Source organism: Jaculus jaculus, chromosome 18 (genome assembly GCF_020740685.1).
Source record: "Jaculus jaculus isolate mJacJac1 chromosome 18, mJacJac1.mat.Y.cur, whole genome shotgun sequence".
NCBI classification, from domain to species: Eukaryota; Metazoa; Chordata; class Mammalia; order Rodentia; family Dipodidae; genus Jaculus; species Jaculus jaculus.
Genome location: NC_059119.1, coordinates 60,665,485 through 60,675,418, shown reverse-complemented (window position 1 = coordinate 60,675,418; position 9,934 = coordinate 60,665,485). Strand labels below are relative to the sequence as shown.

At 43.4% G+C, this 9,934-nt stretch overlaps 1 long non-coding RNA gene across 1 annotated transcript; it reads left to right on the top strand.

The window, feature by feature from the left end:
* The first annotated feature begins 3,315 nt into the window (after positions 1-3,315).
* LOC123455792 lies at positions 3,316-9,527 on the top strand. Its single transcript, XR_006634141.1, has 4 exons — positions 3,316-3,530; positions 5,053-5,309; positions 6,485-6,619; positions 9,027-9,527. It is a non-coding gene; the product is annotated as an uncharacterized LOC123455792 (long non-coding RNA).
* Positions 9,528-9,934: the final 407 nt, after the last annotated feature.

Sequence of the window (9,934 nt, the reverse complement as noted above, 5' to 3'; positions counted from 1 at the left end):
GATACCAAAATTAATGAAGAAAATCAAGTGATTTGTCCAAATTTACAGATCCAATAAAGAGCCGGTTTGAGTTACAAACCCAGAGAGCTTGGCTCCAAAAGTCTGTGTTTGTAAACCATGGCTACTTTGCTTGCCGAGCTCCAAAGCTACTTCCAGAGAAAACAATATTGTCTTCAACTTTTAGATAGGGTGGGCCTCACTCTAATCTGACCCCATCTGGGGGGTGGGATGGCAACAGAATCAATCACATTGCACACTTTGAGTTTTAAGACTCATCCCAGTGCTAGTGGGGGTTAGAGAATGAAGATTGGACTGAGAACCCCAAATCTCCCAAAGTACATAATAAAAGTCCTTCATATTCTCTCAGCCAAGTCAGCAAGATAGGGCTAAAGGTCATTAAAATTTGTGACGCAGAGAGGGTTTTTCCTGGATACGATCATTTTTTGCTGAGGCAATTCTGCATGTGAATAGTTGTTTTATCTTTTATTCTTTCTAAGTTTCTCTAGAGATGAGGATTTCAGATTCCCCGCATGGTACTTCAGCCAGGCTGTGGCAGTATGAGTATCCTCATAGTCTAACCTGAGCCCTTCGAGTAGCAGCTGAAACTGCTTGCCTTGTCCTGCTTTCCAAGTAAACCGTGCTACAAAGGAACATACGGGGCATTCCCAAGCCCCTCTGGTCTTCGGCTGAGCACCACACTGACTTCATTAGAAAATGTCGTCAAAGGACAAATTAATAACAAGGTCGTCAAAACTCCTGGGCTCACGGGTCTGGAAAAACTTAGATTTATATGTTACATATACTATCTATTATGTTCAAAAGTTTCATTTTAATATATTTATTATATTTTTCAAGTGCCCCAAATCTGGGGAACACATTGGCTTCATCAGAGAGACAATGGGAAAATAAAACTGTAAAGAAAGAGGCAATTTAGTATACATGTTTCTGACCTTTATGCGTGAGGTGTTGGACTATATGGAGATTTTGATCCAATCAACACTTTCCTAATACAAAATCCCATTGGATGTATATCATATTCAACCATGGCAAGTTGACATGTAAAAAAGGAAAATGCAAACAAGATATGCACATTTCGTTCCAAATTATGCTGACATTTCAGCTCATAATCTCTCTCTGGCTCACCCAGATGTTGCTGCTAATAATTGTTTTGCCTTTTATTTGCTTCATTTTTTTTGAGCATGTTTCTTCACTCTTTTACTGCAGCCTAATAATAAGCAGGTAGTTTGTCCAGACTCTCTCTCTCTCTCTCTCTGTCTGTCTCTCTCTCTCTCTCTCTCTCTCTCTCTCTCTCTCGCTCTCTCTCACACACACACACACACACTGGTTCTACCCTATCTGTCTTGCTTGATCTGGGTCTATTCTATTCCAGGCCCAATCTGGAGCAGTAGCAGCCTTTTGGTCACTGCAATCTTTTTTCTTCCTATTATTCACTGTGTTTGTGTGTGCAAGCTAAAACCACCCTGATTTTTTTTTTTAATTTATTTGTTAGGCAAGAAGGAGAAAATGAGAATGGACATGCCAGGACCTCTAGCCACTGTGGGACGGGGGGAAGCCTCCAGATGCATGTGTCACTTTGTGCATCTAGCTTTATGTGGGTACTTGGAAATCAAAACAGGGTCATTAGGCTTTGCAGGCAAATAATGCCTTAACTACTGAGCCATCTCTCCAACTCCTCTAATCTTTTTAAAAAATATATTTTTTTATTCATTTGCAAGCAGAGAGAGATAGAAGAAAGGCAGACAGAATGGGCACACTGGAGCCTCCAGGCACTGCAAATGAACTCCAGGTGCATATGCCACTTTGTGCATCTGGTTTTTTATGTGGGTACTGGGGAATTGAACCCAGGTCATTAGGCTTTGCAGGCAAGTGCTTTAACCATCGAGCCATCTCTCCAGCCCCACTCTAATATTTGCGATCACTCCCTGGAAATAGCCATGGCACTCAGCTTTCGTTGATAGAATGGACATCTTGACTATTCATTACTGCCTCTTATCCCTTACTGTAGCCAATGGGCATGGCAGCTCAATACCCCATGGTCTTTTTTTTTTAAATTTTTATGTATTTATTTATTTGAGAGTGACAGACACAGAGAGAAAGACAGATAGAGGGAGAGAGAGAGAATGGGCGCGCCAGGGCTTCCAGCCTCTGCAAACGAACTCCAGACGTGTGCGCCCCCTTGTGCATCTGGCTAACGTGGGACCTGGGGAACCGAGCCTCAAACCGGGGTCCTTAGGCTTCACAGGCAAGCACTTAACCGCTAAGCCATCTCTCCAGTCCCCCCCCCCCCCATGGTCTTTGCTAACAAGAAAATGGTATTTCATGTCATGTCTCTACCTGAGACTTCACCTCAGTGGAGTGGCTTGCTTTTCTTTGCAGTGACTCTCAAGAATCTCATGTGACTTCTGAGTGACACTTACCAGAGATGTTCAAACAGCTATTTTATGAATGAAGCCATGTTGGACTTAAGGCAAGGGAAAAAAAAAAAAAAAAGGAAGAACAATCTTCAACCAGGGATAATCCCACAAAAATTCCAAGCTCCAATTACATGTCTCTTCTTCCCCATGTCTCCTAGGACTAGAACCTATTTCATGGGCACCAAACTCTTGACAAGTGCCACAGAGACCGATTAATTAATTAGTGATTCAGCAGTTAAGCCATTAACCATGAATTAAACCGTTGAGAGGCTTCTTGGGGTCCCCTGTAGTCCTTCTGCAGGCTCCAGAGGCCTTGCTGCAAGCGTCAGACGCTGTAGGGATGGGACACTTGGGGTCCTAGAGAGGGGTGTTACCGCCAGCCTTCGAAAGAAGTTCAGGTCCTGACCTGGCTGTGCAGCCTACCAGCGACCCTAACGTTAAATCATGGCACTCTTCTCTTTCAGGAGTCTCCGTCACTGACCCCTTTTGCTCTAAATGCTTTATTAATCAGCTTCCCTCCTCCAGTGTATCTTTCTTTTGCTCTCCTGCCCCTAATTCCCACTCAAGGTTCTTCCTCTGCACAGTCTCTTTCATTTATAAGAAACACTCATTGAAGTGACCAGTCCAAAAGTCCTCCACTTCCAGAAGCTTTCTCACAAAGCACCATCCTCGCATGAGGCAATATTTAGTGCATCGTAATAAACTACTATTGATTGAATTATAGGTTTTTTTTTCTTTGAGTAGAGATAGAAGGGTTAAGCTAAAAAATGTTTGTTTGTTTGTTTGTTTGTTTGTTTGTTTGTTTGTTTGTTTTTTGTCTGAAAGAAACCTTTCTGAATTTGCTGCGGAAATTCAAGATGTCTTAAAGCATTGTCAGCATTCATGTAGCTTCCAAATTCGGTCCTGAAGAAAATCCTTACAAACTGAGAAGGAACCCGAAGTCATGTGCTGGGTCATCTGCAAAGTCTACTCTGGATTTCTTTTAAATCCTAATTGTTGGTCTGGAGAGATGGCTTAGTGGCTAAGGCACTTGCCTGCAAAGCCTAAGAACCCATGTTTGACTCTCCAGATCCCACGTAAGCCAGATGCACAAAGGTGAGGGAAGCACAAGGTCGCACATGCCCACTAGGTGGTGCAACGGTCTGGAGTTCTAGCTCAGTGGCTGAGGCCCTGGCATGCCAATTCTCTCTCTCTCTCTCTAAAAAAAAAAGGGAAAAAATTATAAAAACTTTAATTGTCCAAAGTTATTTGTGATCAATAAAGAATCCCCTTTCATTGAGACCTCTGAGGTTTCCTGTGCTCACATCCTCTGGACCTCGATATCAGCAGACACGGAGGAGTGGTGTGAAGGCTGCTCTGCTGGTTCCATCTTTGCATGTGCGTGCAGGCTTTGTGAGGGACACTCTCCAGGATGGAAGGAGGCCACCTGTTTGGAGTGGCTCCACTGCTGTCCTCCCGGGAATGACCTCCCTTGCCTGTGTCTCATGTGGGATTGGATTATTCCAAAATCTTTTTTTTTCCTTCCACAAGTTCTTAGGTTCTGGGAGTCCCTAGATTCTATCCCTCAATTGGGGTACTTAGGTCAGAGCCATGAAGGCAAACCTGGGGCACGGGATGCAGGCTTGCACTGTGCCCAACACGCCACCAGAATGCACGCGACTTGTGCTCTTAGAAACCTTGCAGAGACTGCCTACAATACGGACTACTGCTAAATCTAGGTCACGGGGCCTCACTCACGTAGATGCACTCAAAATGCTGTCTTTCACACATTTTGCCTATCACCCTAAATTGATCCGTAGCAGTGAGTTTGAGGGGTCCATACCACCTCTGGAATCCCAGCAAGTACCTCCTCTGAGGGCAGCCAACTTGACTTTCACCCCTAAGAAACTTTTCCTTTGAGGAGCTTCAGGTCAGTGGGTTCTGTAGGCATCTGATGTTTCCCATGGCGCCGGTTGGCAGAGAGACACACGGGTGGGGGGAGGGGAGAGTGGCCCATCGAAGTCATGACTAAGCCCCGAGCATTGGCCCCAGAGATGGTTCTGTGCCGAGCCAAACTCCTTGTCTTTCTCACTGCAGAACCGTGTGGTCCCTGAGAGCTGGAGAGAGAGAGTCGCATGTAGCTGGCTTTTCAGAACAGTAGACCAGAAAAAAAGACTTCTTGCTATGCTCCATTAACATTTTAATAGAGCTTAAAAAGCAGAATTCCCCTTTGAAACCACCTTATTCATAATTGACCAATTGTCATTAGATATAGTTACACTCCATAGCATCTTATTAGAAGGAGCTTTTGAACCCCCTCACCAAGCATCCATGGTAAATTCCTAACAGATGATGTCATAACGGGCCGTTACAATCCGTAACATGTAGATACCATTAAAGCAATGTGTGTGCCTTTTTGATACTGAAACATCTAGGATTATTATGAAGTTTACTGTAAAAATCTGCTGTGATGTGTTTAATAATATTAAAGCATTTATTCTTTAATATTGAAGTCCTGCTGCCCCTGTGAAGTCTGTTTACTTTGGACAATGAAAATAACATTTAAACAGTTCTTTAGGAGGTTATTTTTGCTTTCCTCTTCTACTTGGCACTTTTTTTCTTTCCTACAAAAAAGCAGATGTTCTAAAGCAACGAGAAACTGAAAACCAGCAATGTCGGCTCAAAGGCTGAAACTTAATATTGATGCTAAGCGGATTCCATGGAAAATGTCTCCAGTCTCCACAGTGGCTCTGGTCATGAAGCAGGGGCCGGGGACCCATGTGGTTGTCAAGATGGTTGCGTAGGTCGCCGTGTAGCAGGACCCTTTGCCTTCTGACCATCCAGCAGGCTCTTTCCTGGTGTTTCTAGTAGCTCACCACTTCTTTGATATAAAAGGTAAAATAAGAGTAAAATCCCACTCTTCATATTTTCATTGGCTTTGTCTCATATGACTTATGTAGATCTTATATTCATGTAAGGAGATTTGGATATAGGAGTGGTAACACTGGTTTTAGTCTCTATTATTATAGTCGCCATTAAACTTCCTAGCAAATCCTTCAGGTAGAGATCACTATCAAGAATATATAATTCTGATTCTTAATAAGAGCTATAGATATCTATATGCAGTCCAATGTCAAAAACATAAGAGGAAAATTGTTCTTCCTTAGAAAAATCATAGCATTCAACCTATGGTGGAAATTTCATTAATGTGGGATACCAGGCTGGAAGGATTGCTTAGCAGTTAAGGTATTTGCCTGCAAAGCCAAAGGACCCCAGTTCAAGTCCCCAGGACCCACATAAGCCAGATGCTCAAGGGGGTGCATGTGTCTGCAATTCATTTGTAGTGGTTAGAGACCCTGATATGCCCATTGTATCTCTCCCTGTCTCCCTCCAAATAAATAAATAAATAAAATGTATTTTAAGAAATAAGGTGGGGTACCAAAGTCCTAACATTGGATCTATGGGGAAGTGCATCTATGTTGGAAAGAAGGTGGAACTTATCCTAAGATCCCTGGTACAGGTGTGCTTGGCGTGCACCTGAACATTAACTTTTTATAGTAAGATACCATTTAAAAATATCTGTAAAACTCCTTATCAAAGTTAGGCCTTCAGATTATCTGGTTATGGCTTGCTTTTTTAAACTTTAGTAACTTATAGAAAATTCTCTTAAGTTCTATTACCAAACATTTGAATATTTTACTGAACACCTGTTATGTGAATAGTAAACTCTGGCCATAATTTTTGACAGTCTTATTATGTACCCCAGGCTGAACCTGAACTTGAAACCCTCTTGCCTATAATCTCACAAGTGCAGGGATTATAGACACACCATCACCATGCCCAGCTTCCATTTGGAGATTATAAAAGCAAATACCGCCCCACCTTCCTTAGCAGGCACCTAGCAAGAAATTTCTTCGAATTCTTCTAACCACAGGCTTCGTCCTGATCCGCCTTGTCCCGTAGAGTCCTCTGTTTCTTTCTTATTGTTTTTATGACATGCACCCATGGATACAGGTGGATGTCCAGTTTCTTTTCCAAGCCTATCTCCCTAACTGGAATATTTCTTCTAGAATGCTATATGGATCTGAGCCCATGGTTTCCCATTGCCACAAGAGAAGTTCAGCTGAAAAAAGACTGTACTTCCATAGCCTACTGCAGGATGCAACCCACGGGTTATCCCTGGAATGATTACCTAACCCCATAAGGTAAGACTCTCCCATGGTTCTGTCCAGTTTCCTAGAAGCACAGTCTCCAACCTGGTACAGAAAGAGTTTGTGTGGACCTGTATGTTCTGATCAATGCCCCACTGTCCAAGATAGTTTCTGGTGGGGAAAAAACAATAACAACCATGTTTCCTTTCGACATAATTAATTCAGAGAGTGATCTTACTAAATCCTTGTTTACTTACTATGGAAAAAGAACACTATGACCTTTGAGTACTACCATTGGTTCAAGAATAAAGATGACTGGAAACTGGTATTTGGCCTTGACATTAAGAAATGATGGAGGGCTGGGAGATGGTTAGCAGTTAAGGTGCTTGCCTACAAAACCAAAGGATTCATATTTGATTTCCTAGGATCCAAGGAAGCCAGATGCACAAGGGGGCACATGCATCTGGAGTTTGTTTGCAGTGGCTAGAGGCCCTGATGTGCCCATTCTCTCTCTCTCTTTCTCTCTCTCTCTCTTTCATGCTTAAATTTGAATTCCCAGTAAACAGAAACCTTTACAATGCAAGGGGGTTCCATAGTTATTTAGCTATGAAGAGAAAAATCAATAAATATGTGAATGAGAACATACCTGCCTCAGTCTGGCTAGAGTTTCAGGAAAGGCCAAATCAGAGAAGCTGTATATTGTTTGATTTGGGTCAAATATAGGTCTGGAAGCATGGAGTGAGGAAGGTCACGAACTGTGAGGAGGAAGAGGAGGAGGAAGAAGAAGAGGGGAAAGAAATCATGGAACCAGAGTCTTTGCTTTCCCCATGGAACAGGTGCAGGCAGCTGTGGAGAAAGTGTGCGCAAGAACACACACACACACACACACACACACACACACACACACACACACACTCACTCACTCACTCCAGCTCTGAGCTGGAAATAGATTTGCACGGCAGACCACAGATTAGACCCTCATTCCACCTCCAGCTCTTGTTAGTAGTCCTGGACGGGTTTGCAACTAGCTTGTGGTGACAGAGGGGTGGCTACTGGCCAGACAGATGCATCTTGCTTGACATGTAGACTGGTTCTGGAAAGCCAACAGTAATTCCACCTTTTGTCCATCAATCAGAATGACCGAGGGAGCTTTGAAATCATCTCCCAGCCTTGGCTCCCTCTCCGGAGACGAGGTCTCTACCAGCTTAGTGGGGCTCCTGAGGACTACACTTTTCAAGGCCTTCCAGGTTATTCCAGTACTTCATGTTTAACAATTCTCATGTTTTTCCACACTTTGGTGATTCACAAGGGAACGGTTTTTATTTATTTTTCCCCCAATGGAGATTGCTTTTCACATTTGACTTTGCCAAATAAGGCAGAAGGAACTATGACCAGCTATCTCCATCCACTTGGGCTGCAATAACAAAATACCATGAACTAGTGCAATGGATACAGCCAAGAGGGTCCTCGCCAATGCTAACCCAATGCAGGCATCGTGTCCTTGAACCTCCAGAGTTGTCAGCTAAATAAACCATTTTTCTTTATAACAACAGCAAGCCTCAAGTATTCGATTATAGTTAAGAACATATTCATATAACTAGGTAGGTTATGAACTATAGAACTTCAATTTCTATAATTTTGGAAATGGAGAAATCCAAAATCAAGATGTTGGCAGATTTGGTGTCTAGTAAGGACCTGTTCTTCATAGATACCGCCTTCCACCTGTGTCCTCTCATAGTGGAAGGATAAAAAGAGCTCGCTGGTCCTCTCTCATAAGGGCACCATGCTCATCTAATCATGTCTTAATGCTATTCAATTTGGGAATATCTTTTAGCATTACCCACACTCACAACACTATCATGCATGGCACTCAAAAGGTGGAGAGGACCCTTTGACAACAAAATGGAAAGCAAGCTATGCTGCCCACTGTAAGAGTTCCGCATCCCATGCCAGGTAGGGCGGGAGAAGCTAAGCGACCTTGATGGGCACCGAGGTCTAGATAGTCTAAATAGTGCGCAAACCTCTGCTTGCAGTCTGCTGGCGTCACCTTCACAGAGGCAGAGAAGGATGGTTGTCAGAATCTGCACAAGAGGCGAGGAGGGAGCTAGAGTCGATGGGCAGAAAAACAGTTTGGGATAATGAAAATATTCTAGAGATAGATGGTGGTTGTCCGGCAAGAGGAATATACGTTATTCCCACTGAAACCAACATTTCTAAAAAGTTCAAATGTCAATTATCTTACCGTGTGTATTCTATCACAGGTTTTAGAAATAGGACATAGTCTTGATGTTTTGCACTGCCCCATGCAGGTTAACATTTGGTTTCTGTTGGTTGGTTCTGTGGTGCTGGGGACTGGACCTAGGGCTTCACACATTCTAGGCCAATTTGCTCCCACTCAATCACACCCCCAGCCCCCAGCTTCTTTTTAAATTTTATTTTGAAACAATGTCTTCATTGTCAGGTAGGGCTCCAGCTTCTGATCCTTCTGCCCTAGTCTTGAGACTGGAAGCCAGACCCCTTCATGCAACCCAAATGGTCAAGTCCAGCCATATGGGAACTGATCACTGTCAGAAACCCTCTGAGCACATCTGGGAGGCTTTCCACCTACCCCTGGACAGCCGTGGTGATGGAGCTACCTTCCCAGGTGATCAAAAGAGAAAAGAGATGCACCAACCCTGCCTCCCCGAGGACCCATGCAGCCCCACAAATGCAGATTTCAAAGGATGATACCCAAGAAAGTTTTATGGAAGCCAAGGATTGGCTCTCGGATTTGTTTGTTTGTTTGAAAGGGGGAAGACAGTGAGAAAGAAGCATATAGAGAGAGTATGGACTCTATCTCCCACCATTGCAGATAAACTCCAGATGTGTGCTCCACTTTTGTGCATCTGGCTTTATGAGGGCACTGGGGAATAAAACCCAGGCCATCAGGCTTTGTGTGCATGTGCCTTTGACTGCTGAGACAACTCTTCAGCACCCCTGCATTTTTAAAACTTTTATTTATTTATTTTCAAGGAGAGAGAGAGAATGGGTGCACCAGGGCTTCTTGCTGCTGCATACAACTCCAGATTTATGTGGGTACCGGGGAATGGAATCTAGACCTGAAGGCTTTGCAAGCAAGCACCTTTAACTGCAGAGCCATTTCTCCATCCCCCTCTGTTATTTTCTTTCACGAAGCAAGAACTGCATGGAAGTTCAAAGCCAAGAGATTCAGCACCGTCAGGAAATCATTTACAAAGAAGATGCTCCTTGGGGCACAGTTACTTAGTGAAGGCCATACAATTCTCTAATATAGTGGTTTCTTCTTAGAATATGCATACATGTTATAGACATATCTACATGTCTGGATATACACACATATTACATGAAGTT